The following is a 26,721-nucleotide window of genomic DNA, read 5'->3' as shown; positions in this document are numbered from 1 at the left end:
ATAGAGCACAAGTAAAAGATCCAACGTGTGAAACAGACTGATAGATTCTAATGTGATAGAATGAAAGGTTCTGGATGGAGTTCTCCTTACACTACTTTTCAGACCCCACATTTTTAAAACTACCACTATTGAGTTCTACGACAGAATCAAAGATGAATATCCATGGCTCCTAAAGGCTACTGAAATACTTGATCCATTTCCAACTACATATCTCTGTGAAGCCAGATTTTCTTCGTATTCTTCAATCAAAACACCATCTCACAACAGAGTGAATGTTATCACAGATATGCTCTGGATAGACGAGTCCTCTATTGAGATTTGTAAAAATGTAAAATAGTGCTACTTGTCTCATTCTTATTTGGGAAAATGTGCTTATTTTTTCACAAAGTGTGTTATTTGTGCTTATTTTCACAAAGTGTGTTATTTGTGCTTATTTTCACAAAGTGTGTTATTTATGTTAACCTAAAATAATTTTAGTATTGCAAATTAAATAAATTCTATATTTTTTAAATTTCTGCTTTAATTTCTAGTATCAACAGATATAACTCACATAATCATAAGCAAAGAACTCTTTGGGTTCTTTGTTAACTTTAGATATAGAAAGGAATTCTCAGCCCAGCATGTTTCAGAAACAGTGAGGTAATGAAAACTGGTTGAGTTTGGGATGTATTATGAAGATATAGTGAGTGGAAGACTTATTACTACTCACTTTGATTCATCTTCAGATATCTTTCCCAAGGAATTATGATTTTTTAAAAAAAAAACTAGAGAGAAGCAAATTTAGAGGGAGGGTGGAAACAAGAATTCTTTTTTGGCTTTGTTATATTTCAGGTGCACGTTCAGATACCAAATAGGAAATTGGATTTGGAAATTATGGAAGAACTCAGAGAAAGGTATAATAAATCTGGGCATCGTCAGTATACAGGTAGCAAAAGCTACCTGTCCTCGGAGTAAGTGTGCTTAGAGAAGAGACAAAAATCCAAGGCTGGAGCTAGGAGACACATGGACATTTAGAGAAGAAAGAGCCAGCCGAGGAGACTGGGAAGGAGTCCCAGTGAGGCAAATGTCCAGATGAGGCAAAGTCAGGACAGAGTGCCACCACCGAAGCCACTGAAGAAAGTGGACAACTCAGTCACACTTTGCTTAGAAGTCATTTGTAAGATGAGACAATGGATTTAAGCATGGAACTGACAAGACAGAGCTCATCGGTGACCTTGATAAAATTTCTCTGGAGTGACACAAAAAACTACTTTCAATGGTTCAAGGAGATTCACATTAGAATCTTTCTTGTTAAGAAAATAAAGACATCAAGTATCAACAACTCTTTTGAGGGTTTTCCTTCAGAACAGGAACAGAGAAACGGGTGATATCTGGAGGAAGCTGTGGAATCAAAAAGGGAATTTTAAGATGGGAGATGTTAAGCATGTTTATTAGCCAGTGGAACTGGTCCAGGATAAAGAGAAAATAACGTCACAGTGAGAGTGAGGATAAATTGCAGAACATATTGCTTAAATGAGAGAAAGGGATTGGGATCCAGAGCTCAAGAATAGTGATCAATCCCTGATACAAGGAGGAAGAGCAGAGAGAAAGCTCAAGAACAAAGCAAATCATCCCTACAACCTCAACAAAAGGCTGACAGTAGGAAACATAAAAATTCAAGAAAGCTCTGGAGAGCCCTAAGATAACAGGGGTTGTCCTAGTCCATTTTCTGCTTCTGTAAACACAGTACTGCAGATCGAGTGAGTTGTAAAGGAAAAGAGGTTTATTTTGGTCTCATAGTTCTGGTCCACGGTCAGGAGGCCACACGTGGTGGTGGCTTTCTTGCTGACAGAGTCCCAAAGTGGCCCAGGACATCAAATGACAAAACAGAGGGAGAGTGAGAAACCCAGGCAAACTGGCTTTTGTAGCAGACCCACTCCCGAGATAACCTACTGATCTATCAGCCACATAGATAGATTAACCCAGTCGTGAAAGTAGAGCCTAATCACCAATTAAAAATGCCTGATCCCACCTCCTGATACTTCATTAATGGGGATTAAATTTCAACATAAGTTTCAGAGGGGAACAATATTCAAGCCATAGCAAGAGCCTAGATCAGTGGTGGCAAACCTATGGCACGCATGCCTCAGTGCGCTGTTTCAATGATACACTGAAAGCTCTAAGAGGTTCACTATCACTGGCCTATCTTCATTTGGTTGGTTGGTTGGTTGCTTGCTTGCTTGCTTGTTTGCTTGCTTGGTTAGTTGCTTGGTTGGTTGCTTGACTGATAAGCTAGCTGGTTGAATGGTTGGTTAGTTGGTTGGTTGGTTTTCTTGGGGCCTTTTTCACTTGCTCGAGTCTGGAAAGATGGTAGATGTTTCTCTACTGCTTTAGCCATTTAGTTCTCTTCCTTGGGCTACATTAAGCAGAGTCCACTTGATGACCAGCTTGTGCTTTAGACTCTTCTCTCTGATCCAGTAGACTGTTTCCCAAAAGCTTGATTAAAGGAAGAAGATTAAACAAAAGGTGTCTTCTGATTTGAGGGGCTGCTTGCCTTCAGTAATAAGCCCTGAAAGTGAAGCCCAGTCACCTGTACCTGGACGCTTTCTAACTTCCCCTTATTATGGCGATTAGAAGAGGAAATGGCTCTGGGGTTGCAAGGTCTCCATTGCCCTTTGGAAACCACTGGGAACAGCAGCTTTTAGCAGAGAGACTTAGGCAAGGTTCTATTCCATTCGAAGAAAATATTGTCCATCTTCCCCAGGGGCTATTTTAAATATTAGTATTGCTAATGAATACCAGTCATTCCCTTCAGCATCTTATGTTAGTGATACATGACTAATTCTGTGTCATCTCAAGACATCCCCCAGGTGAGGGGGTGGTTTAAGAAAAAGGAAGTGAACTGTGTCTGGTTTCACTATGATGCTGGGACTCATATCAGTCCTCACGCCCCTGGGGCAGGACACTGCATAGAGCAGAAATCCTGAAATCTGTTTCATCATTAAACATCCTCTTGTCTTAGATAGTTCTCAGTAGGAGAAATAAATAAACATTGTAAATATTTATTCAGAGTTTCCTCTCAGAATTTACTGAGGAAGATCCAGTACAACATACACAGTGAGCTAGTTCCTAAAGGGTATTGTTTCCTGACTTAGTTTTTATGCTGACTGCCCATTGCTTTGTAAGCCTAGTACAATTTCATGATAAAAGAGAAAAATCCTTTGAGCACAGTTCTTTCATGTGTTCCTTTGCCCCTGAGTGGATAAACAGAAGAAAGAAGAAAAAATAAAGGACTAGAGCTAAGAGAGTTGACATTTAAGAATAGGAATAAGTTCTAAAACCTACAGTTGTATCCCACCTCCCCCCAAATAATCACAAATAGAGATTGTGGGAAAGAAAGCGCACTAGTAATACATGAAAGGTCTTTAGGGGATTTCATTTCCACAGGTTCATCGCAGTCATTGTGGGGAGGGAGCTGCCCAAAGCATAATGAAATTGTAGCCTGCAAGACTAAGAAGATCACAGTTCTGTCTGCTCCTCACTGTTAAAATTGCCCCGTATTTGGGATCCCCTTTTGATGTATATATTGGCAAATGTATTGTTGGCTACAATGTGGTATTAAACTGAAATGATTATCTTTAAATTTAGACCTCTCAGTTTTTTCAAAGAACATTCTAGAGCTTGAAACCATGTCATCCCAAGTGACGTTTGAAGGAACGGGAAATAATTACCTAGAGAAAAGGCTTGGGAAAGAGAACTGCTGCCAAGTGCGCCCTACTACCTTCACAGGTCCCATCCTTTCTCTGGCTTCCCTAGAGGGCAGACCCATGCTTTTATGCTATGCGGAGGCAGATTGGCCCCACAGAGGACTCTATAACAGTGTGTGCAATAACACTGTACCATAATTCTTCAAAATCGACTTGGCTGCCTTGAACGAGTACCTTCGCATTAGATGTGACCACTTACCATCAGCCACTTGGGATCAAGCCTTTGATGGCAGATTATACTAACTGATCCCCCAAAATGCCTCCACCCTATGATGGTGTCTATTTCACAGACAATGTAGGTTTGCTTGTTCACTGACCATCTACTTGATTAAAATAATGAGCTGTGAAAGCCAGATAAGAAGTAGCCACTGTAGACATGGAATGCTGAAGCTTTATTCCCTGAGACCTGGTGCCTGAACTGCTTTTTCTATCTGAAGACAATATGGAATAATATTGAAATGTTTTAGCTTTTTATTTTATTTTTTTCGAAATGTCTGCTTCAGATATGAAGAAATCTATCCAGTCCTTGTCTCAAGGAAGGAAAAGAAAACATATTGCATATAGACCAAGGCCAACCAGCCTCTGCCCTCAGCTCACGCCTCTCACTTCTGAAGGTTGGTTGTTTCAGTGGGAAGATACAGACAGGGAGCAGAAAGCACGAGGTTTCTGCACAGCGTTCATTAACTTCAAGAGAAAGCATTGGTGCAATACAGGGTTATAATACGGGATAAGTTGTACATAGTTACTTTGAAGGTCAGAGAGGACTGCGTTTTGGTACTTAAGGTCTAAAAATTAAGCCTTTCAAAGTAGATTTTAATGACTGAAGCCAAAAAGTTGCCCTGTCCTTCACTTTTCTTCTTGTTCCATTGGTAACAGTAGAATTGCCACCCCCATAAATAGATAAAAGGACTGAAAAACAGGAAGCAACATCAAATAGTTTTAAATTACTTTGGGAAACTCCAGAAAGTGGGCGTAACATGTGTGGGCCTTTAAAAATGAATCATATTTATGCATTTGATGTACAGCTACTTAATTATTTCTTACAGTTCAGCATAACATTCGCTGGTATTTTTATTTTTCTGCACGTGTTTTGGTCCTTATTTGCTCTGTATAATTGCTGTTGTTTGGGTTCACACTGGTCCCATCAAGTTGTTCAATAAATACATTACAAATTCTGTATGGCAAAAAAAGAAACCACAGAGATGAAGGTATTCGATAATTGGTGGTGGTGGTGCTGGTGGTGATTGTTTTCTTTTTAAGATTAATATTTGCTTAGTTTACCCAGGGCAAGACCATGATATATTTGGTTGTAGCACAACCAAACAGGAGAAGGGTTAGCTAAGCCCTATTCAGCATGGTTTTCCAAAATGGCAGCAAAGGAGGCCTTTGCTGAATGACCACCTTGATGTTCTGAGAGTCCCTTGAGCCCTGCCCTGGCTCACTCATGGGGTCCGTGTCTGCAGCCCTGGGTGTCCATAGTCTACCACTGCCTACCCACATCTGCAGGATGCCCAGCCCTGATCTGCGTAGCATGTGGATAGGTCTGGCTCTTAACATTTGTGGGGTGTAGAACAAGGACTCAATTCAAGTCTGTGTGCCACATGTTTAAATATTAAAATATTGTAAATCAAGCTAACAACTGGTTGAATAGGTATGTTCTAATCCTTCTGCCTTGACATGACAACCTAAAGACCGGCTTTAATTTAGGATTTCCAGGGTCCTTGGGTTGCCAGCCAGAAACATGGTATTAGGGAACTAATACACCCATTTCTTCTTTCCTACTCGTCCCATTTCCCCATTCATCCATCCTACAGATGCCTTGATACCCTCACAACCATGATAAAATGACATCTCCATTAATATCCACCCTTGGCCTTTGCTTGCTTTCCAAGTGATGCAACCTATCCAAGGGAGTAAGGATCCAGGAAAAAGGTCTCTGCTGACCCTGGTAGCTTGGGACCACTGGGTGGGAAATTTAAAGCACTGAAGGGAGGATATGAATTCAGTGCAGGGTGGGAGACAAGGTTATTTGCCCCGACTGTAGGACAGTGGCCTAAGGGCCTTGCTGCCTTGGGGCCTTTACATAGAGTCTGCTGGATGTCCTTTTCCATCATGACAGCAGTTATTTCTCTTCATGATGACAGCACTCTGGCCTAAATCTGAAGAGCCAGAGTGCGTTAGCACTCCCTAAAGGAGATTACCATGCTCTGGGTAGGGCAAGAGCAGGCACGGTGTTGACATTTTGGTGGTGTCTTGCCTTAAGCTTTCTTGTAGGTTTAGCTTCTCCAAGTTTTGTTTCTGATGCCCTCTGCACACCCTACCTCTTTGGGCATTGCTAGGTCTCTAACTCAAGCCCTGGGCAAGGAAACTGCTTGAAGGGCTATTACCTATTCTATTCTTCCTTTGCCTTTTCCAGAATCACTGGTCTTCTCGAACTGGTGAGGAATTGTAACATTTTTGGCAAATAACATCTGAGAATCCTTGATACCTGAGGGTTTTGGAGGTGTTGATAAAGTATCAGTGTGTTAATCAAAAGACCTGAGGTATATATTACCCCTTTTTGTCACCTTCTTAGTCACTGATCCGGCCATTTAACTTCTCTATATCTCATTGTCCCCATCTAGAAATACGAAGAATAACTAATGCCTATTTTCACCTACTCCAGTTGGACATTTTCAGGACAGACTCTTAAGCGTATATATGAAGAGTGATCAAAATATCACAGCACGCTCCTTTCCAGTAGAACTTCATCTTTTAAAAAATATATTACCAAGAAATCCAATTCAGATTTCCATAAGTTGACAGAAAAGTGTAAAATCTGTTTCTAACAGATGTTGCCTCTGATCCCCCAAATGTAAACATGTTTGCAAGACGATAGCGAGACAACCTGTTTACACAAGGAAGTACTGAAAAACGCAAACAGAAAAGCATCACCCAGAGCAGTCATTGTGATCAAAGTGCCGTTGATTATTAGGGTGTAAAGGGAACTGATGACTCAACCTAGCACCACCGCAGTCTCCAGATTTCAGTTTCGCAACAGAGTTTCTTTTCAGGAATATTTTTCATTTACACACAAATCCGATTTTCTTTCTAAAATGATTCTCGATTTTTGTCAAACCGAAATACCAGGATCCCCTCAGAGATGACTCCGATACCAGATTATGCTCATTGAGCATCCTGCAGTTGCGCTTTAGCAAGTAGAGCAGAGGGTTTTACTCCCTGGGATTCTGGTACCTGAGGCAAGAGGTGGGTCTTCCACACGACTCCTGGCTCCCTCTGCGTTCATGAATCCCCAATTAGTCAGATGCAGTACAGAAACTCTCAGACTGCATGGTGGTAGAAAGTAACTTTCTGAATCAATCAAAGTGTGATATTTTGATCCTTTCATATGCCTGGGTATTCTTGGCAAATGCATGCTCAAATCAGTGACTCAGAGATGCAAAGTAGGTCTCTGATGCTCCCTGGCTGGAAATCAGGTTTTAAACCTGAAGCAAAATATAGTCTAGTAAAAAAGTAATTATAATCTGTGTTAAATGTAGCACATTTTGTATGAAAATAATGCTGTCCCTCAAAGTAATGTACATCAGAAGTCTGCCTAAGTAGAAAGAGGAACTAGGTTAGCAGAGGTAGAGTCTATATGAAAACTCACAAGAAAACTCTAGGACAGCTCTTTTGTAAAGATTCACTTGGGGCTCACTTAAGATATGGGTTCTCCCGAAATAAACTTTTTAAGTCCTCTTTGAGAATGGTGAGGCTAAACCCTGTGGCTTCTTCACCTTATGATGTCTATACAAATAGACTAAAAAGGGCTGGGAATTTGATTATTTATAACACCATTGTATGAAAAAAGGTTAATGGTTCACCATGGACCCTGGATTGCAGGAACCTTCCTCTCCAAATAATTACAGTAAGAGTAGGAACCTCACCCAACCCTGTGACCAGAAGCAGGAGCATCACCCAGGGTCAAGGGAGGAAGAACTAGTAGTGTGAGCTCTTTGTATGTATAGTGTAATTTAAGTTTGGATTAATGTGTCTGCATTTTCCTGTGCTTTTTTTTTTTTAAATACCAGGAGTCAAACTCAGGACCTTGTGCTTGCCAGGCAGGTGCTTATGCCACTGAGCTATATCCCCGGCCCTTCCTGTGCTTTAGAATGCTTAAAAATATTTAAGACTCCAACCCACCAAAGAGAACATTAGAATAAAAACTATTAGAACTATTAGAATAAAAACCCAAAAAACTATTAGAATAAACAAGGTCAGCAAATTTACAGGATAAAAAAATGCAGAAATCAGTTTTATTTTCATAGACTACCAGTGAAACACTCTGAAAATGAAACTAAGAAAGTAATTCCATTTATAATGGCCTCAGAAAGAATGAAATATTGAGGAATAATTTTTTTAAAAAAGAATACTGAACTCTGGAGAATACTATGGAAAGAAATTAAGAAATAAATGGAAAGACATCCAGTGTTCATAAATTAGAAGATTGCAATACTGTCCAAACTTGTGCATATTCAACACAGTCTTCATCAAAATTCTAGTTAGCTGCTTTGTAGAAGTTGACAGGCCAGTTTTTAAATTCATATGGATAGTCTGATTTCTCTTCAGATCATATAAATCTTTCACCTTTTAAAATTCATATGGAAATACAAAGAACCCAGAATAACTAAAACAATTCTGAGAAAAGGAAAGGTGGAGAACTCACACTTTCTTATTTTAAAACATACTACAAAGCTATAATAAACAGACAATGTAGTCCTGCCTTATAATATATACAAATATTAGCTAAAAATGGATTAAAAACTAAATGTAAGTAGGGGCTGGGGATTTAGCTCAGCGGCAAAAGCGCCTGCCTGGCAAGCGCAAGGTCGTGAGTTCAGTTCCCGGTACCGGAGAAAAACCAAAAAAAAAAAAAAAAAAAAAAAACTAAATGTAAGTGTGAAAACTCTTAGAAGAAAATGTAAGGGGCCAGGGATATGGCTCAAGTGGCACAATGCCTACTTGGTAAAGGCAGAATCCTGAGTTCTATTCCTGGTACCAAAAAAAAGAAAAAAATGTAAGAATAAATCTTTAAGTCCTTCAGCTGATCACTGGTTTCTATGACACCTAAAGAAATAGTGGTGTGATGAGAGACAAAGAAAAAAACAGATACACAGAACTTTATCAAAATTAAAAACTTGCATGTTTTAGAAAGACCATTAATAAAGTGAAACCTACAAAATGGGATAAAATACTTGCAAATCATACACCTGACAAAAGTTTCAAATCAAGCATATATAAAACATTCTTACAGTTCAATGCTCAAAAGGCAAATAATCCAATTAAATAATGGGCAAATAACTAAAATAGATATTTCTCCAGAAAATACATACAAATCCTAATAAGTATATGAAAAGATGCTCAACATCATTAGTCACCAGGGAAACACAAAACCACAATGAGATGCTACTTTATCCAGGTTAGGATGCCCCATTTCTAAGACAGAAAGTAGTAAGTATTGTCGAGCATGTGGAGACATTGGAACCCTTACACATTGCCTATGAGAGTGTAAGATGGTATAGTCGTTTCAGAAAATGGTTTGGAAGTTGTTCAAATGTTAAACATAAGAGTTACCATATGTCCTGGTATATATTAGTCAGGGTTCTGCAGGGAAACAGAACTGATAGGGTGTGTTTGTGAGTGTGTGCATGTGTGCACATGTAAGTGTGGGTGAGTGGGCAGATTTGTGTGTGTGTGTGTATGCGTGTGTGTGTGAGAGAGAGAGAAAGAATACATTTATTTTAAGGAATTGGCTCCCATTATTGTGGAGGCTGGCAAATCCAAATTTGCACGGTAAGCCAGCAGACTGGAGACTCAGGGAAGAGTTGATATAGCAGATTGAATCCAAAGGTAGTTTGCTGTCAAAATTCCCTGTTCCTTTAGAAAGTCAATTTTTTTTCCTTTGGGACCTTCAACTGATTGAGTGAGGCTCACCTACGTTCTGGAAGATAATTGATAATCTCTTCTAAAGAAAAATACCCTCACAGCAACATCCAGATATAATTGACCTGGGTACCATGGCATATCCAAGTTGATGCAAAAAATTAACTATAACACCCAGCAATTCTACTCCAAGACGTATATCCAAGAGAATTAAAAACACATATCCAGATATGTCTAATTATACGTAAGTGCCTATAACAACATTATTTATAATAGTCAAATACAGGAACAACCCAATTCCCGTCAAATGATAAATGGATAAACAATATGGCAAATGTGTATGGTAGATTTTTATTCAGCCATAGAAAGGGAATAAAGTACTGATACATGCTATATCATGAGTGAATCGTGAAAACATCCTGGTAAGCCATAGCAAGAAGCTACATAATACATGATTCTGTTTACATGAAATGTGCAGAATAAGCAAATCCATAGAGAATGAAAGTAGATTAGTGGTTGCTAGACTGAGGTTTGGGAGAGGAAATAAAGAGTAACTGCTACAGTATAGGATTTCTTTTTGGGGTAATGGAAGTGTTCGGATAATAGTGATTGTTGTACAACTCTGAGTATATTAAAACCACTAGATTGTGTACTTAAAAGTATAGATTTTATGGGATATGAATTATATCTCAATAAACCTATTTAAAAATACCTAAGACTCCAAACATAAATAGTTATGGCTACCTTAGAAGCAGGGGTTGCCTTTAAAAGGCAGAATATGCAGAATCTCACATGTGAAGAGAAAGATGGGAAAGTAACGGGCATTGTCATTGAGTGGGCACCTTGTGGATCTCAGGAATTTAAGTTAGTATTCCTGTCCTTGTTTTTCATATCAGGACATTGAGCCTTCATTTACATTAAGCGGGAAGTCACTGCACTTGTATGCTAGGGCTGGAACAGGTCTGTCTGATATCAGGCTTATTCCTATGCACTTCACCACATTGCTTCCAGAAGGGAAAACCTGGCCCAGGCCCAGCAGAGAATGGCAAGACCTGCTGCTTAAGAGTAGGCAGGCAGGTTATTCTAAGAAACAAAGATATGAAAGATTGAAGAATGCTTTTGGGGAAAAAGCAAAAGAATTTTCAACAATAAGAATGGCAGAATGGACCAAAAAGGGAAACGGCAGGAAAACAGTGAGGGTAGCAGGGCAGACCACAGGATCCAGGATGGCAAGTGGAAGAGCAGAATTCGGAGTGTCAAGGTAGGGCAAGCACATCATAGATGACCAGAGCAATGGATGTGCCTAGAGCAGCCAGCTGACCTGATGCAGCCATGTTGGCTGTAATTTTGACTAGAAGCCCCTTGGTACTATTCCTGAAACCTAAACCAAAGATGCCACTTGTCAGCCAGACAGAGGGGCATCAGAGCAAGTCACCCTGAGATGCACCAGGAATCAGAGTCCATTGCAGGGGCCTGGGCAGAAAGTGAACTCCCGATGAAGCTCTTTTCCAAGAGATTTTTAACCTGGGACTTGTGGATTCTTAGGGGATCTTTTGATAAGCTTTCAAGGATCCTTGAACCCTCCAATATTATGTAGAAATTGTGTGTGTGTGTGTCTTCTGGGAAAAGGCTCGTCAGTTTTTTAAGGGATCTGTTGTACAAGAAATGTTAAAATATTTAGAATATGAGGCTGATTTTCTGGCTGTGTGACAGATTGTGTTAAATGGCCTGGTTCTCCTAATTTCTGGAATAAAAATGAATTCTTAGTGAATGATCTCACTGCCTGCAGGGCAGTCTGATTCTGTTCTGGCATTTGATAGAACTTGTTAGAGGATTAGGTAAGACAGGATGTTGGTATATTTGAGGTCATTAAACGAAGAAGGGAAGGAAAAAATCGTTGACTTGCTAAATATATTGTGAGGTTGAACTAATGCTGAGTAGCTAAGGGATATTCCTTGGGCTCTGTGCCAATGCTTTTAAATCCTGTGTAGAAACAAATGATGGAGATAACTCCAACCAGATGCAGAGGAGTGGCTTTTAAAAAATACCTCCAAGAAATACCAGTTTACTTGTTCTTTTAGGGAGGAAGCATGGAAGGTTATAATGTCCTGGGTTTCATAACATCTTGATAAGAGGTTACAACCGGCCTAGAACCTAGAGAATCAACACAAAGTACAAAAACATGAAACTTCACTTGGTGGACAGTGTTCTCACAGTCTCGTTTTAAGGACAGGAGCATAGTGAAGATCTATGTCACAGGGAACCTGATTTATATAAAAGATTTTATTAAATTAAATGCAACCCCAAACACTTATTTTCTGGCTATCTTTTCCTTCAAATGATTTTTTGTTTTGTTTTGGCTATTTTCTTTTTTTTTTTTTTGGTTTTTGTCTGGTACCGGGAACCAAACTCACAACCTTGCGCTTGCCAGGCAGGTGCTTTTGCCGCTGAGCTAAATCCCCAGCCCTGTTTTGGCTATTTTCAATCTTATTTTGGTTTGACTATTTGGATGGTGGCGGTTGCATCACAAAATGAATGTATTTATTGCCACTAAAGTTGCCTGAAATGGTAAATTTTATGTTTTGGATATTTTATGACAATGAAAAATGTATTGGGTAATATAGAAAAAGAATCTACTTACCTTTTAAGACAAGAGTTTCAAGTATCTTACAGTATATCTTACGCATCAGCCCTTTCCTATGCTATGATGATAGGAATATGTAAGTGTAGGCAAGTGTTTGTATGGTATAGATAGAAACACTCATTCAAACACTGTGTAGTCCCAGCTATGCTACCCACTTACTGTGGGATCTGGACCTGTGTGCCTGGAAGCAGATGTTAAATCCTCAATAAATGTTCTTTCTCTTTCCTTCTAACCTCTGCATACCTTGGTTTCATCATCAGTAAAATAAAAATGTTGGGCTTGGTGATTTCCAAGGTCCCTTTCATCTCTGCTGATCCACAGTTTAAACTCACTAGGAAAAGAAAATCTGTAAAACAGGAAAAGCCCACTCTTTGAGTGGGCACAGCAGCTTCTGTTGCTTTCTACCCACAATCTCCTCTGCTCCCCTCTCTTTCTTCTCCTGAGCCTGCCAGGAATCACCCATGATGAGCTCAGACGTGGAATCAGAGGTAGACAGGACAAGGGATTGAGATCACTTGGGACAGAGGGCCCAGAAGAGCCTGATGGCCACCTCAGGCTGGTTTGAGTACTACAGCAAATGGGCCCCATATGCCGGATTATCTGAAGGGTATGTGACCACCGTGGGGTTAAGCACCATTGTTTTTTTCATAAGGCAGATTGTGGTGTGAACATAGAGACTAAATCCATAGCAAGAATCTGAGTTTATTGTGTAAGGAAGGGCCATTAAGAAACAGAGCAAGAAGAGACTATGTAGGTGGCATCTGGGGCGAAGGGCTGAGGACAGATCTGAGGTCAGTTTCCAGGCAGCAGATGAGCTGGGTGCGGATGAAATTTGACCAAGGACTCAAGGGCCAGTGAAGGCAGGCAGATCTTCAAGGGAGTGTCTCTAGCATTCTCCCTCTGTGCATCTGTCACTGTACTCTGCACATACACGGTCTTCATTCATGTATTTGTTCATGTAAGCTTGTGCCAGGTAGTCTTCCAAGCACCAGGTGTCCATGATGAACAAGAGAGGCTAGGTCCCTACTATGGTGGGTCTTACCCAGGTCTGGAGGGGGATAAGTGATTAGACATTAAACATTTGGATTGTAATTATCCTCCAGTGAAACCAAACAGGGTGAGGCATTGCCTTTGGGAAGGGGACAGAGGATGTTAGCAGGGACAGTATTTCTGAGAGCACCCAGTAGAGGAGAAGTAACTAGCAAAGCTAAGAGGAGAGAAGGGAATTCTAGGCAGAGAGATTAGCAAGTGGCAGAGCCAGGCAAGGCTTTGAATAATCAAAGAACAGAAAGGGTGCAGAAGTGTAACGAGTAAGAGGACAGTAAGAGCAGGTGGGGAAGGAAGGGGCTGGTGCTTTTCCTAAAAGCAGTGGAAACGATTTCAAGATTTTAAGTAATAGAGTGACTTTATTTTTACAATTTTAAGATCACTGGCTCCTGTGTGGAACATGGATGGTAGGGGCGTGAGCATAAAGAGTCAGCGTAGCAGGCCTGAGACTGCTGTCCTTTGAAAGCCCTGCTTGCCTGGGTGCCCTTGGCTGGCATCTGGGAACTTAGACTTCAAGAGTGTCCTTGCCGTTCCCTAACTGATAAGGGTGCTGCTCTGAAGCATTTGTACAAACTTTATGCTGAACACCTGTCTTCCTTCTGGGATTCTGGAATTCTGCTACATCCAGGTGGAGGGCCTGCCACTGACCAGGCTTCAGTAAAATCCTCACACGCGGAAACTCTGTGTTTTCCTGTAGACAGCACTTCACACTTGCTATGATTTTATGCTGAGGGAATTAAGGACACCCTTGTGTGATTCCACTAAGAGAGGACTCTTGGGTGTGAGTGTCTGGTTTCCTCCACACTCACCACTCACCTTTTCCCTTGGCTGATTTTGTTTTGGTTTGGTTTGGTTTTTGGTTTTTTCTGGTACCAGGAATCAAACTCACAACCTTGCATTTGCCAGGCAGGTGCTGTGCCACTGAGCTAAATCCCCAGCCTCCTGATTTTGTTTTGTATCCTTTTGCTGTAATAAACCATACTCACGAGTACAACATATGCTTATTCCCTTGAGTCTTCCTAGGGAATCACCTGATCTAGCATGGTCTTTCGGACCCTACCTGCCAGGGAGAATTGAAAACAGAGTCCAGTTACAATGACAGTAGCAGTGGACCAGATGAGAAATGATGGTGATGGTAGTAGAGATGAAGAGGAATAGAGAGATCTGCAATATCATTGGAAAGTAGAATTTGCAACTTGCTGAGGGACCAGGTATGGGGGTTGAAGGATCAAAGATACTCATAGGTCTTTTTCTGGGACAGCTAGATCAATAATAAGCTCTTGTCTTGAAAGGTAGATCAGACGCCACATGCCTTGTCTCTAAAGTTCTTGGTCAGACTTCTTGCAGCTTCGCCCCTTTTATAGTGATCAGCTCTGTGTGGACCTCAGCAGCTTCGTACATGGGCAGCCCAGCAGCACCTTGCCTTGTGTGGGATACTGTAGATCCCGCTTGGTACCCACACGTGTGCAGTCTCAAAGTCAGAGTGCACCTGCTTTTGCAGATGAGGCTGGCACCTATTTGCAGCTTCCCAGAAAGGGGTAGGACTTTGAAGGTTTTCTGGCTGATAGATGAAGCACTGGCAGAGGGGATGTTCTCAGGTAAAGAGAAGGAGGGGAGTCAAAGAGCCCTGAACAGCCCCAAACAAGTGCTTCACCTAGGAGTCAAGGCTCTCTCAATGCCCATCCAGGTTCCCAAGAAAGTACCCTTCACCGAGTTACCAGGCACTGTGAACACCTGCCCACCTGCATCCTTGGTGAGTTAGTCACTGGCTGCCAGAGATCGCAACTGATCCTTAAAGGAAGAATGGAAAATCTGGTTCTTGAACCCTGGAAACACCCCTAAGTACTACATCAGAACCTGCTTCAGGCATTTTCTGTGTAGGCATTGCCAGGGACGGTGACGATCTTTAAAGAGGAGGACCTACAGTGAGATACTTGGTATGGTGTGCTTTCCTTGCCATCTCCAGTGACTGAGGCCAACAGTCATACTGTGAACCTTTGGAGGATGATCTGGGATATTTTAATAAGATGCCTGACAGTGTCTTTAAGGAAACTACAACAGGAAAAACCTTTCAAATTCTAGTACAGTTCATGAAATACACCCATTTTATACTAACAAGTTAATTATTTTTACACAAATACATTGCAGTAGAACCTGAAGCTTTGTCACCTTACTTGGACCTTTTACTAGTAGCACATGGGAAAGGTCATTTCCTTTGGGAGAAAGAAAATAGTCTCCCAAGTTTTAATGGCTGTCCGAGGAGACCCTTTGGAGTCAGGGGAGCGTGGGCTGAGACCGTGTGACAGCCCATCTCCAGCAGTGTGACTGTGGCAAGGCACTTTGCCTCTTTGAGCCAGGGTGTTCTCATCTACCAGGTGGGCTAGGATTTCATCTATTATATTATAGAGTCTACAGAAACCCCAGAATTATTTCAGGGAAGATATTTTCAACACTCGTCTCCTTTTATCTACTTCTCTTTTCTGGATTGTGAGCGGCACGTGGTTCAAATTGCACTCTCCTTTTATGATAGAGGTGAAATTTTTTTTAATTTTGCTAAATTTGGGGACATATATACCTTGAACATCAAAGAAGTGAATTTTCTAGCTGTGGTTCCCCAGCCAGAATAGCTAAGTCCCAGCACCTGAACGTGTAAGTGGAAACTTTTAGTTTTTGTTTTTGTCTCAATTAATTTTCTCCATCCTGTCTGAAATGGCTACTTCTCCTATTCATTTCTTTCCCTGTTGCAGTACAAAATTACATTTCTTTGTCACTTTCCCATGCCCGTAGAGCAAAACACAAAAGACAGAAGATCTAAAATTCAAGTTCCTTAGACAAGTGACTGTTTAAATTCTGTTTGAAAGGTAAATTTTTAAAAATTCAACCCTGTAGTTTCCCAAAAAGTAGCATCAGTTTGACACCTTTCTTTTTAAAAACTCTTCTGGCCATGAAATGGTGCATGACTGCTGCATTTGGTCTTTCTGAATATGAAGAACAACTCTAGGGCTGTTCAAAGTTAGTATGTTTGCGGCCAGGGATACAGCTCAGCAGCACAGCGCCTGCCTGGCAAGTGCAATGTCCTGAGTTCAATTCCCAGTACCAAAGAAACAAAGAAAAAACAAAGTTAGCATGTTTGTCAGTAAACCTGTCCACCAAAAAATATTAGTACTATTTGTATACAGCATCTAACCAGCAGAATATCTGAGATTTGACCATTTTAAACCGATAATAGTCTAAATGTAATTTGTCTTTTTTGGAATTTTAAACTCTTTGTTTTGTTTTTGCACATGCATAGTCTTTCTACTCATCCAAGGGGAGAGTGATGTAGTATGTGTATGTGTATGTGGAAGAATTGTTTTACTAGCCCAGAAAATCAGTACAATGACTTTGGCCAGAAGTGCCACATTGACACTGAGGTCAGATTGTTTGCAGGAGTCTTACATCATCTCACTGGAATGCTAAGCAAAATCATGTTTTGCTTCACCAATCTTTCACCTCAAGAGTGATGATATGAATACGGTGAAGAGAATTAGCTTGTAATTTAAAACATGAAGTCACTGTTCTTAAAGTTTAGATGCATGTGAATTCAGGTTCAAACAAGAGGATAAGCCAATATTCTGAATATTACTTTTTGGGTTTTTGTATCACTCTAAATTCCAGTGAAGTACAAGCGGGCAATTCAGGTAGGAAAGAATTGACAAGAGGACATACAGAGCAATATCAGAAATAGGGAAAGCATTAAACCATTTCTGTGTTTCTTACAAATTATGTTTTGATATTAGATTTGTGATTTAGAAAAAAATAATCCCACCTATAGTTTCCCAGGGGAAAGCTCATCAAACCCCATTAAGGTCAGTAAGAAAATCTAAGCTAAAAATTGAGTTACAGGAATAAAGAATGCAATCAACCTTACTTGTCCAAGAAGTACCTTCTGCAAACCTGATCATTTCACAACTAACTAATATAAATGTTCCCTTACCCACTGTTTGCAGCTGGAGACCCACTTGTACTTTTTATAACTGTTGCTATAATTAAATACCATTGGCTTTTTCTTAGCTTAAGAATGCAAGTCCCACTGACTTTTTCTCTTAAGTAAATTCAAGATTATGCAAGAGGGAATTACATACAGATGATTTCCCCTATCTGGGATACACTATTTGACTTGAAAGTGAATGAATGGTAACCATTCAGAGATCTCTTTTTAAACTTTCCCACAGCTTCTCTAACAGTAAATATGAAGAAATGAAAAAGCAGTGCTTTCGTGCTTAGTATAGCATTACCATATCTCCTCACCCACTTTTTCTTAAGAGCAGTGTGGTGAGCCACTGCAAGACTTTGTGAGGTCTCTGGAAATCAATCTAGCTGAAAAATGCCATTAGGGCAGGAACTATCCATGGTTCTCTCATTCACCATTGTTTTGGATAGCTAAAGAATATGTAGAACCTAGGAGGAGGTCAGTAAATACTGGTTGAATGAATGTAGTGTTTGTTGTCCTGTGGGGTCTGAAATACCTCCAAGGAGATCAGGTTGGGGGTGGAGGGGCAGTCTGTATGGTAGCTGCATTGCCCACTACCACGTGTGAGGATTTAAGTTTAAATTAATTTAAATAGACTACAGTTCAGAGGTACATTTCAAGGGCCCAATGCCCACCCAACGCATTGGTGACTACCGCATTGGACAGTGCAAATGTTGAACTTTTCTGTCATCACGTAAATTTACATTAGTGCTGATATAGTATCAGTATGGGCCTAAGTGTGTGGCTCTGTATTTTTAAAGTGAAATTCCCATGTGATCATAATGTGCCCCCAACACAAAAAGCCCTTTTACAACTTGCCCCATACTGGGAACTCAGCCAAGAAGGATGGGTGGCCCACAGGAGTGCCTATCTCTTTGAGAGTGACAGCCAAACAACAGTAATACTGTTAGCAACACTGACATCCAGTTGGTATACATGTCTTTGGCTACAGTAGTTGTGAAAGTAGTCAAATGTCTGTACCAGTTAAGGAAGACCTGCTGTTTTAAGCTCCCCGAGTACTTTCTTATGCCCCTAGAGGCTTTGCTTATTCCCTAGGATTCCCCCAACATCTCAGTACAGCAAATACCTGCCCCCCTCCCCACAGGAAGGAAGCTACTCAAAAATGCAGCCCCAGCACTGCAGGCCTCAGAGTGACAGATGGTGCCTTTGGCTTCATGGCCCTTCAGGAGGGACACTTGCTAAGGGCTTCCCAAAGGTTCCCCCATCCCTGTTGTGTCTAAGTCCCAGAGTACAGAGCCATTAATCAGGGAGACCTTAAAATCATCTCCTCCAGTGCCTTCATTTTACCAGAGAAATCAAGTCCCAAGCCAGTCCCTCACCTAGTTTTTGACCAGCGCAGAAATAAAACTCCTAACTTGGTACTTTTTTTTTGCCAATCTTCCTTAACTGTGAAGTGAGGATTAATATTTTTATACTTCACAGAATTGTTAGTAAAAAAAAAAAAAATGATGCCCGACATTTTATATATGTCTTAAAATATGCAAAAAAATCTCACTTTTGTATGTATTCTCATTTAATCTCCACAAGAACCCATGGGAGGTGTCAGGCTGGGAGGCAGTGAGTAGCCTGTCCAACATAACAAAGCTCGGGTGACTAGAGAGATCTACAATCTTAGAGCTGGAAAAAAAAAAAATCTATGAACTCTTAAAAAGGTAAGCTAACATAACCATGTGGTATTACTAGTTTTTAGCCTGTGGCATTTTGCAGTTCAGGATTTAGCGACATCAAAAATAATAACTTTATTCAAGTGATGCATTTTATTATTTTTTTTACTTTGATTATGTGCCAGTTGCACAGACTTTGGTTCAGCATTGAAACAGAAGTGGGCTGCTTTGAAGTATATTTTTAAAATGAGAGAATCCAAATTTGTAATTAGCTTTACAAATGCTAGTTGTACAGTTTAAGTATCTAAAGAGCTTCTGGTAAGCGTTTCTGTTATTAGCAGTGATTTGCTTTTTGTATTTTCCCCTAGGCAATTAGGCCCTTTGAAAAACACAAAGTATGCTCTTTGAGGGATCATTTCCTCTATTACCACTTTATTTTTCACACCTCACATTCCTGGTGCGCTTAGAAAACTAACCATATATCTGATTGTAGCAAAAGAAAATCTATAGTCTATTCTACCCACTTTGACGCCTAATTATCAGGCAAATGCTACTTAAATTATGAAGAAAAGCCACCTTGAAGGCAGTGGTCCACTTCTTGATGTAGCTTTGGCGTTTTGATCGTTTTAATAGAAACAACTTTTACTTTTAGGTGAGATTGTTGGGAAAGGACAATTTCACTCATAAAATTTTTTTAAAATTGTTTGAATCCCCACCCTCCAAATGTTAGCCATTTTGTAGTACCGATTGGTTGCAGAAATTGAATTTATACATTGATAGAATGAGAAATTGAATTTATAGATTTACAGAATGAGGTTATTTCATTCCAATAACACAGAAATAGGTTTTTTCAATATTCCTTTATTAGCATATGAAAATTCTGACAGTCTGTACACCAATTATCTTGTAAGGTTAAATTCATATGAAGGGAAAAAGAAAGAAAAATTATTAGAAAAAGCCATAAATAGAAAGGAACTTGGATATGGGAGCCCTGCTTTGGAAATACTAATTTGTAGTCACATTTGGGAAGATATATATTACATGTTTGCTTTTCAAAGTGCATATTGTATGTGTGCCTTCTTATCTTCCTCCGTGTATACCCTGATTTGTGTTGTGTATCAGAGTTACCTCTCTGCTGCACTCTAAGAAATACAACCTCCTTCTTGCCAGTATAGGACCTTCAAAAGGTTTACTGTTATCTTGAATTTTCTTGAACTTTACACCGTTATTCCTGCTTCATGTAGATACAGATGGTGCATCTAAATCATGTAGATATAGATTGTGCTGACAAATGAGTGGAAAGGTAGAGTTTGTGGTTTATACCCAGAGTTGGCATTGTCTTGGGGATGAGACACTAGGCTCAAATAGATCTGTGTTATTCTGGAGCTCAAATTCCTCCAAACATTGGAGCATAAAGAGGACTGATGAGTGAGTACACAGACACTTTGCCAGCTACCAATTTTTATACCAGTGCAAGCAGCCCTACATGAGATAATACGTGGGAGACGCGTGGCACCAGAAACAGCACACCACAGCATGTGGCGAGTTAGCCATTATTAGTAGTATGTCTGAGTGGATTTTTGTCATTACATCTCTTTCTGCTCTCTGATACCATGCTGAGAAATAGAGAAAAGGAAAACACCAAAAGGAAGGGCCGTACAAGACCTCAGTATTTCAGCCCACAGATAACATGTGAATTATTTCCACACTCCCCAGCCTCTTCCACGGTAAGACCCCCTTGATGAGTAGCAGCTGTCTCATTGTCCACATCTGACTCAGCCTGACCTCATGAGGGCCTTTTGATGGTAAACTTACATTAATCCATTTCTCTTAAATGAAAATACAGCCAGCTACTATTATCTGTGCAAAAAAAGTAAAATAAAATATCCTACTTTGTGTCCTGTTGGTCATGACTAATTAGAACTTTGTAAGATGTGTGAGTTGCAAGTATATTGTTCTGCTCCTACTGTAGAGTTGGTAATTAGCAAGTCACTCTGGCCCTCATGCTGCTGAGAAGAGCATGAATTGGTGAGGCTCTCTAAGAAGTCATCAGGACACTTAAAGTTCACACCATTTGGCTCAGTAATTCTTTTTCTCATCAAGGAAAGTGTTCAGAAATTCTGCCTCTGATAATCAGATACATTTCTCAAGGTGTTTATGTGCAATACCAGAAAAATTCTGCAATTCCAAAAATGAAGAAAACAATGAAACAAAATGCATTTCTGTAGAATACAATAGTATATAGACATTATAATTGAGTTTCTGAATAATTTTGATAACTTGGGGAAAGGCTCACATTCAGATAACTCACATTCTACTTCAGAATTAAATTTAAAAAGTAGAGACAAAAACTCTTGAGTATGTCTGTATATCTGAAAAGAATACCGGCCCACAATCCTTTAACTCCAGTGCTAAATACAAATTGTTTTAGGTTTTGTTTTGGTTTTGTAACTTCTTTGGTGGGAAGAGCGGGTCTTGTAGAGTCTGAGTAAGGCCCTAGGCTCCATCCCCAGCACTGCAAAAACTAAGCGGAGAAAAAAGAAAAAGAAAAAAACCTGACCTGAATTTATAAAGAGCTCTAGTTTGCCACACTCATCAGTGCAAGCCTCAGTTTTTGCACAGAAATATTTAATGTGTTTGAATATGGTTGATTTCCCAGACTGTCTTCGAGTGCTAAGTAATAATTTTACCATACTAATCTCTAAAATCCAAAAACAAGCCTGAATTGTGAGACTTACCACCCCCTGGAGTTCCAATGAAGGGGTGATGAGCCCCTTTGTTAGTGATTTATCAGTGTCAGCCTGACCATTGCTCTTTCTTTGTGCTTTTTTGTATTTTCTACATGTTTTATGATAAGCATGCATTCATTCATGAGCAGAAAAAATGTTACTAATTTTAAACACATTTGAGGCATCAAAGAATCACTTCATTTCAGTCAAAATTCGCAAACTGATCACTTCTTTCCTGAATTTCTCCCAGTTACAACAGCCACATGTGTCTCTTAAATGTTACAAAATTCGTGAGATGGAATTTAGGGGTAGATGACCTGTTGGATATTGATCTGTCTCCAAACCCTTTCAAGGAGCTTCCCTACACAAAATCCTCAAAGAATAGGGCTTCCCCCCTGGGTGGAACCAGGCATTAATATCTTGGGCTGTTTTATCATATTCTGCTTATGTGTGCTGGTCAAGAGATAGAAAGTTAATGGAAAGATCGTAAAGAGTGAAACAGGGTGTTGTGAGATTAGGGTGGGAGGCATTCACATGTGCAGTTTCTTCTATTAATGGACAACTTTTCCTCTCCAATTAGGTGGACAGTTACTGACCTACCGCAAGATTGCCCTGCAAAACTTTGGGGTCCATGTCTGAATGGATTGCTGTAGCTTTCTCATCTCTCCCTTTGCCCAGTTCCCTGCGTCCTAAGACTCGAAGCCAGGACAGGACCTGGAAAAACTATATGTAAGTTTTAACTAGGGTTACTTTTCCTTCATGAAACGATGACAGATATTAAGTGCTAGTAACAAATAGCCTAAGCACACGCTAATTACTTTTAATGGACTATTAAATGGACTAGGAGGGTTAGAACTGAGCAAAGGAACAAGGATTAGAATTTGCATATTGGCAGTTTCCTAACTCATTGATTCTTAACTTCAGCTTGCATCAGAATCACCTGGCAAGCATGTTAAGGTACAGATTGCTGGGCCTTACACTCAGAATTTCTGATTCACTAGATCTGGATTGTGTGGGCCAGGAATTTGCTTTGCTAACAAGTTGCCAAGTGATGCCGGTGTAACTTCCAGACTCCTCACTTTGAGAATGACTACCTTACGTGGGAAGGGAAGGCTGAATGGTAAAGGTAGAAAACTGTACTTCAGTATTAAATACCATTAAATTAAGAGATGATGTGCTTTACACATCTCAGGAAAGAGAAAATTAAAGTCTGCTCAGTACCTTCAGGTTTCAGAGTACGGAGAAATGCCATTATTCCACGTCAGCCTTCCTACTACTAGTACCAGTCATTCTTCGCCCCTGATTTTCAGAAGGTGTCACTAATAGTGTTGTTACTAACCTTAAAAACAACAGTTACAGTTCTTCTATAGGTATGTTCATTGTGCTTTCAGATCCACTCAAAAAGGAAAATCTTTTTTCCCCTGGATGGGGAAATATGTTGTGACCATTCAAAGTGAGTCATCAGAGTACTATCCTTCCCTCATGCACTTACCTGTGACTTGATTTACAAAACACCTGTGACGGGAGGCACACCTCCAATGAGTATCCCAAATCATCAAGTCCAGAGTTTTTTGGAGTGTATCTTAAGGATTGAGCTATACCATGTTAGCTTTCATATTGCCAATTCCCTCTGCCAAGGCCAAGAGCAGTTTACTCCACATTAATAGAAAAAAGGTGGATGAGATCAGGTAAACAAATGCATACCTGCATACATGTGAGCACACATACAAAAACACACATATGCCTGAGAACAGATACATATTTTATATCTTCTGAGTTCTCATTGTAGTAGTTTCAAACACTTTCTTTTGTTTTATCGCATCAGAATGAGTGTAAAGATGGTGTAATACTGTCCGGGAAATATTTGAGAAGTTGTTGGGCATTTTAAATCTGTGAAAACAGCACTGTGATTTAGAATATTTTACTTGAATGTAGTAATAATCATTGCTAATAAAGCAGTTGCCAAGAAACTATGTAAAGAAGAACTATAGCCATTGCCTAAACATGAACAGAACCAAGAATCCTGAAGATAAGATTTTTAAAGGCATGTGAGTTTAAAATGAAACTCACAAGATCAGAAAAACGAGACAAAAAGTAATAGGTGATAAAAAGAGTTCTATAATGAAATTAATCCAGAGCTGTCTTCTGGAGCTGCCCAAAGAACAACTGGGCTGGGATTCAGGCTGACAGAGTTGTGAGTGATGTAATTATCTATTATTACTCCACCCTCGCAAATTCTAACATCTCTGTCAAGCACTATTCTGCACAGCAGCCTTGGAAGGAAAGTTATTGGTTTTTGAAGCATCTTCATGAAGTAAAAGAAAGGGCTCAGGTGGAACACTCCTTATGTTCACTCCCTCATGCTTTGAAATCTGTGGATCTCCATGTTTACACATCAGGCTTTCTTATACGAGTACCTGTGTTCTCAGTCAGTTTCATGTCTACAGGTCAGGATTGAAAGAAAGTCCCTGTGACTACTTAGCTAAGTCAAGCTTCAGTTTCTGACTGGACTTAGCAGGGCCTGGCTGTATCACCACTGCGCCCTTGGAGAGAGGACCTAGTCACCAAAGGCCTAGAACAGTGATGACGAACCTTTTATACCTTTCAATGATAACAGAGAGCCTGCTGCAGCATGCTTGCCATAGATTCACCACCAGTAGCCTAGAGTGTCTCTGTTACCCTGAGTACTGACCAAGAGTATATGAAAAATCTCTTCCCTTTTTGCTTAGTTTTACTATGACCCTGAAACTGCTCTTAAAAATAGTTTATTAACTTAAAAATACCGAATACCAGGCAGAGTGGCAGGCCCTCGAAAAACTGAACAGAATTACCATGTGATCCAACAATTCCACTTATGAATATATGCTCAAGTGAAAGTATGGATTTATATTTTTATGTCCGTGTTCATAGCAGCATTATTTAGGTCTTCCTTCTGTGGGCAGAAGGTGGGGACGGCCCAAGTGCATGTTATCTCATCAACAGATAAACAAAAGTGTGACACATACATACAGTCAAATATTATTAAAACCTTAAAAGATATAAAATTCAGATACCTGTTACCACAAATGAGGATGAATCTTAAAAATGCTAAGTGAAATAATCCAGTTGCAGAAGGAGTAAGTGATTCCATTTATATGAGATACTGTACTAAGAGTTGTCAAATGGAGAGTGTAGAATGGTAGGTGCTGGAAGGAGAGAAGGTTGGGAAATTGTTATTTAATGGATATAGAGCTTGAATCTGGAAAAATGAAAAAGTTCTGGAGATGGATGGTAGTGTGAATGTTCTTAATGCCACCGAGCTCTATATTTAAAAATGAATACAATGGTAAATTTTATGTTGTTCTCATTTCACTGCGATTTTTAAAATCCTGGATACCAGGGCTTACCTTCCTTCCAAAAACTCTGTGCAGAATAACTAAGTAGTGCTTGACATCAGTGTTTAGCCTTTTGGTCTCTACGAAAATACCATTTACACATAGAAGCCCACTTCGCTGGGGCGATGGGAAGCACGTAGCCACCTGTGCTGCCGTCATGGGGATGCTGCGGTTCCTCCAGTTGGGTGCTCGTAGCAAGCCCATGCCCAAAGAGTTGTGTAGACAGTGTCGGGGAGCTGTGTGCCTGACTGAGGCTATGATAGTTCTTGCTCAGGGGAGATGCTCGTGTAGGGAGGACATAGGGAGTACCAGTTTATCAGAGTCTAGAGCAGTAGAAAAGGAAAGATTTGAGAAGAAACTCATAGCAGCTGGTTCTCCTTCCAGGGGGCCTCTCATTATTATAATTCGTCTTTATATTCTCCAAGTGCTCCGTAAGGTTTTCTTCATCTGTACTACTGAGTGCTACTGAGACAGGTCTTACTTTACCCACCAGTTATAGCATAAGCCAATAAGTGACATGTTGTCCTGTAAGTAGCATGCAGGATGGAATCCACTGGGTAAGCTCGTTGGGTCCTACTTTTCTTGCTTTTGCTTTTTATTCTGTGTCTAGAAAACCGCCTTAAAAAACAATCAGCTGATTCCCATCAAGTCTAGAAGACGTGTTTCTTTCAGGTCTCCTTCACTACCGTCAGGCCCTCTTCCTGTGGCTGACGAGGGACAGAGTTTCTGACAAGTATTACATAGGAATCTATTTAAAAATCTCCAGAGGGGCCGGGGGTTTAGCTCAGCGGCAAAGCGCCTGCCTGGCAAGCGCAAGGTCGTGAGTTCGGTTCCTGGTACCGGAAAAAAACCAAAAAAATTAAAAAAAAAAATAAAAAATAAAAATCTCCAGAAGCAGTGTGCTCAGTCATCCCCTTAACATACCAAGATTATATATGTGTGTGTGTACACACACACACACACACACACACACACTCATGCATATGTAAATTTGGCTTAAGGAAATAGTATAAAGCAAGAAGGAGATAAAATGAAGTCCTCCATTAAACAACAATAGATATTAGTCCCCCTGTTCTTACACCAGGCTTTCCAGTCCTGCTTAAAAACGGGCTGAGCTTTTCAGTAAGGTGTAGACCCTAGGACGAAGCAGCAAGAGCTTCTGAGTCAGTTACTATGGTATCAAAAAAACTGGACTTAAAGGATTTTCTTTTTTAACTTTAAAATTTTTAAAAGAATTTTTAAAATTTCAAAACGATAAGAGAATAACAATGATTAGTACATTGGATATTGTTATCTTCAAATTAGTTCTTCAGAGTACAAGATATATTGTTCAAACAATGTGAACACAAACCTTTCTTTTCAATGAATCAAGAGAAAATATATGACTATCTTAACTATCTTGTGTATATATATATATATATATATATATAAAATTTTTTTTTTTTGGTCTTCTTTCTTTTCTTCTTTCCCTCATCCCAGTCATGACTTCCTTTGAGCAATTGCTTTCCCTTTCCTATCATCTATTATACATTTCGAGTTTTACTTACTCTTTCAGGTTCCTACACCAGGGAGACAATATGATGTTTATACATGTGGGTCTGATTTATTTCATTTATGAGTAT

The 26,721-nt window shown here is 39.9% G+C and overlaps 1 protein-coding gene across 4 annotated transcripts in view; it reads left to right on the top strand.

The window, feature by feature from the left end:
- Bach2 (BTB and CNC homology 1, basic leucine zipper transcription factor 2) overlaps window positions 1-26,721 on the top strand; it is a 339,814-nt gene that overhangs the window by 151,093 nt on the left and 162,000 nt on the right. For all 4 annotated transcript variants that reach the window (XM_005377763.2, XM_013510777.1, XM_013510775.1 and 1 more), the window contains exon 3: window positions 22,306-22,454. The gene's annotated coding sequence lies outside the window, so the exon portion shown is untranslated. The remainder of the gene's footprint in view (window positions 1-22,305; window positions 22,455-26,721) is intronic.

This window comes from Chinchilla lanigera, unplaced genomic scaffold, assembly GCF_000276665.1.
Source record: "Chinchilla lanigera isolate Chin_1 unplaced genomic scaffold, ChiLan1.0 scaffold00010, whole genome shotgun sequence".
Lineage (NCBI taxonomy): Eukaryota > Metazoa > Chordata > Mammalia > Rodentia > Chinchillidae > Chinchilla > Chinchilla lanigera.
This window is presented reverse-complemented; position numbering and strand designations above follow the sequence as displayed.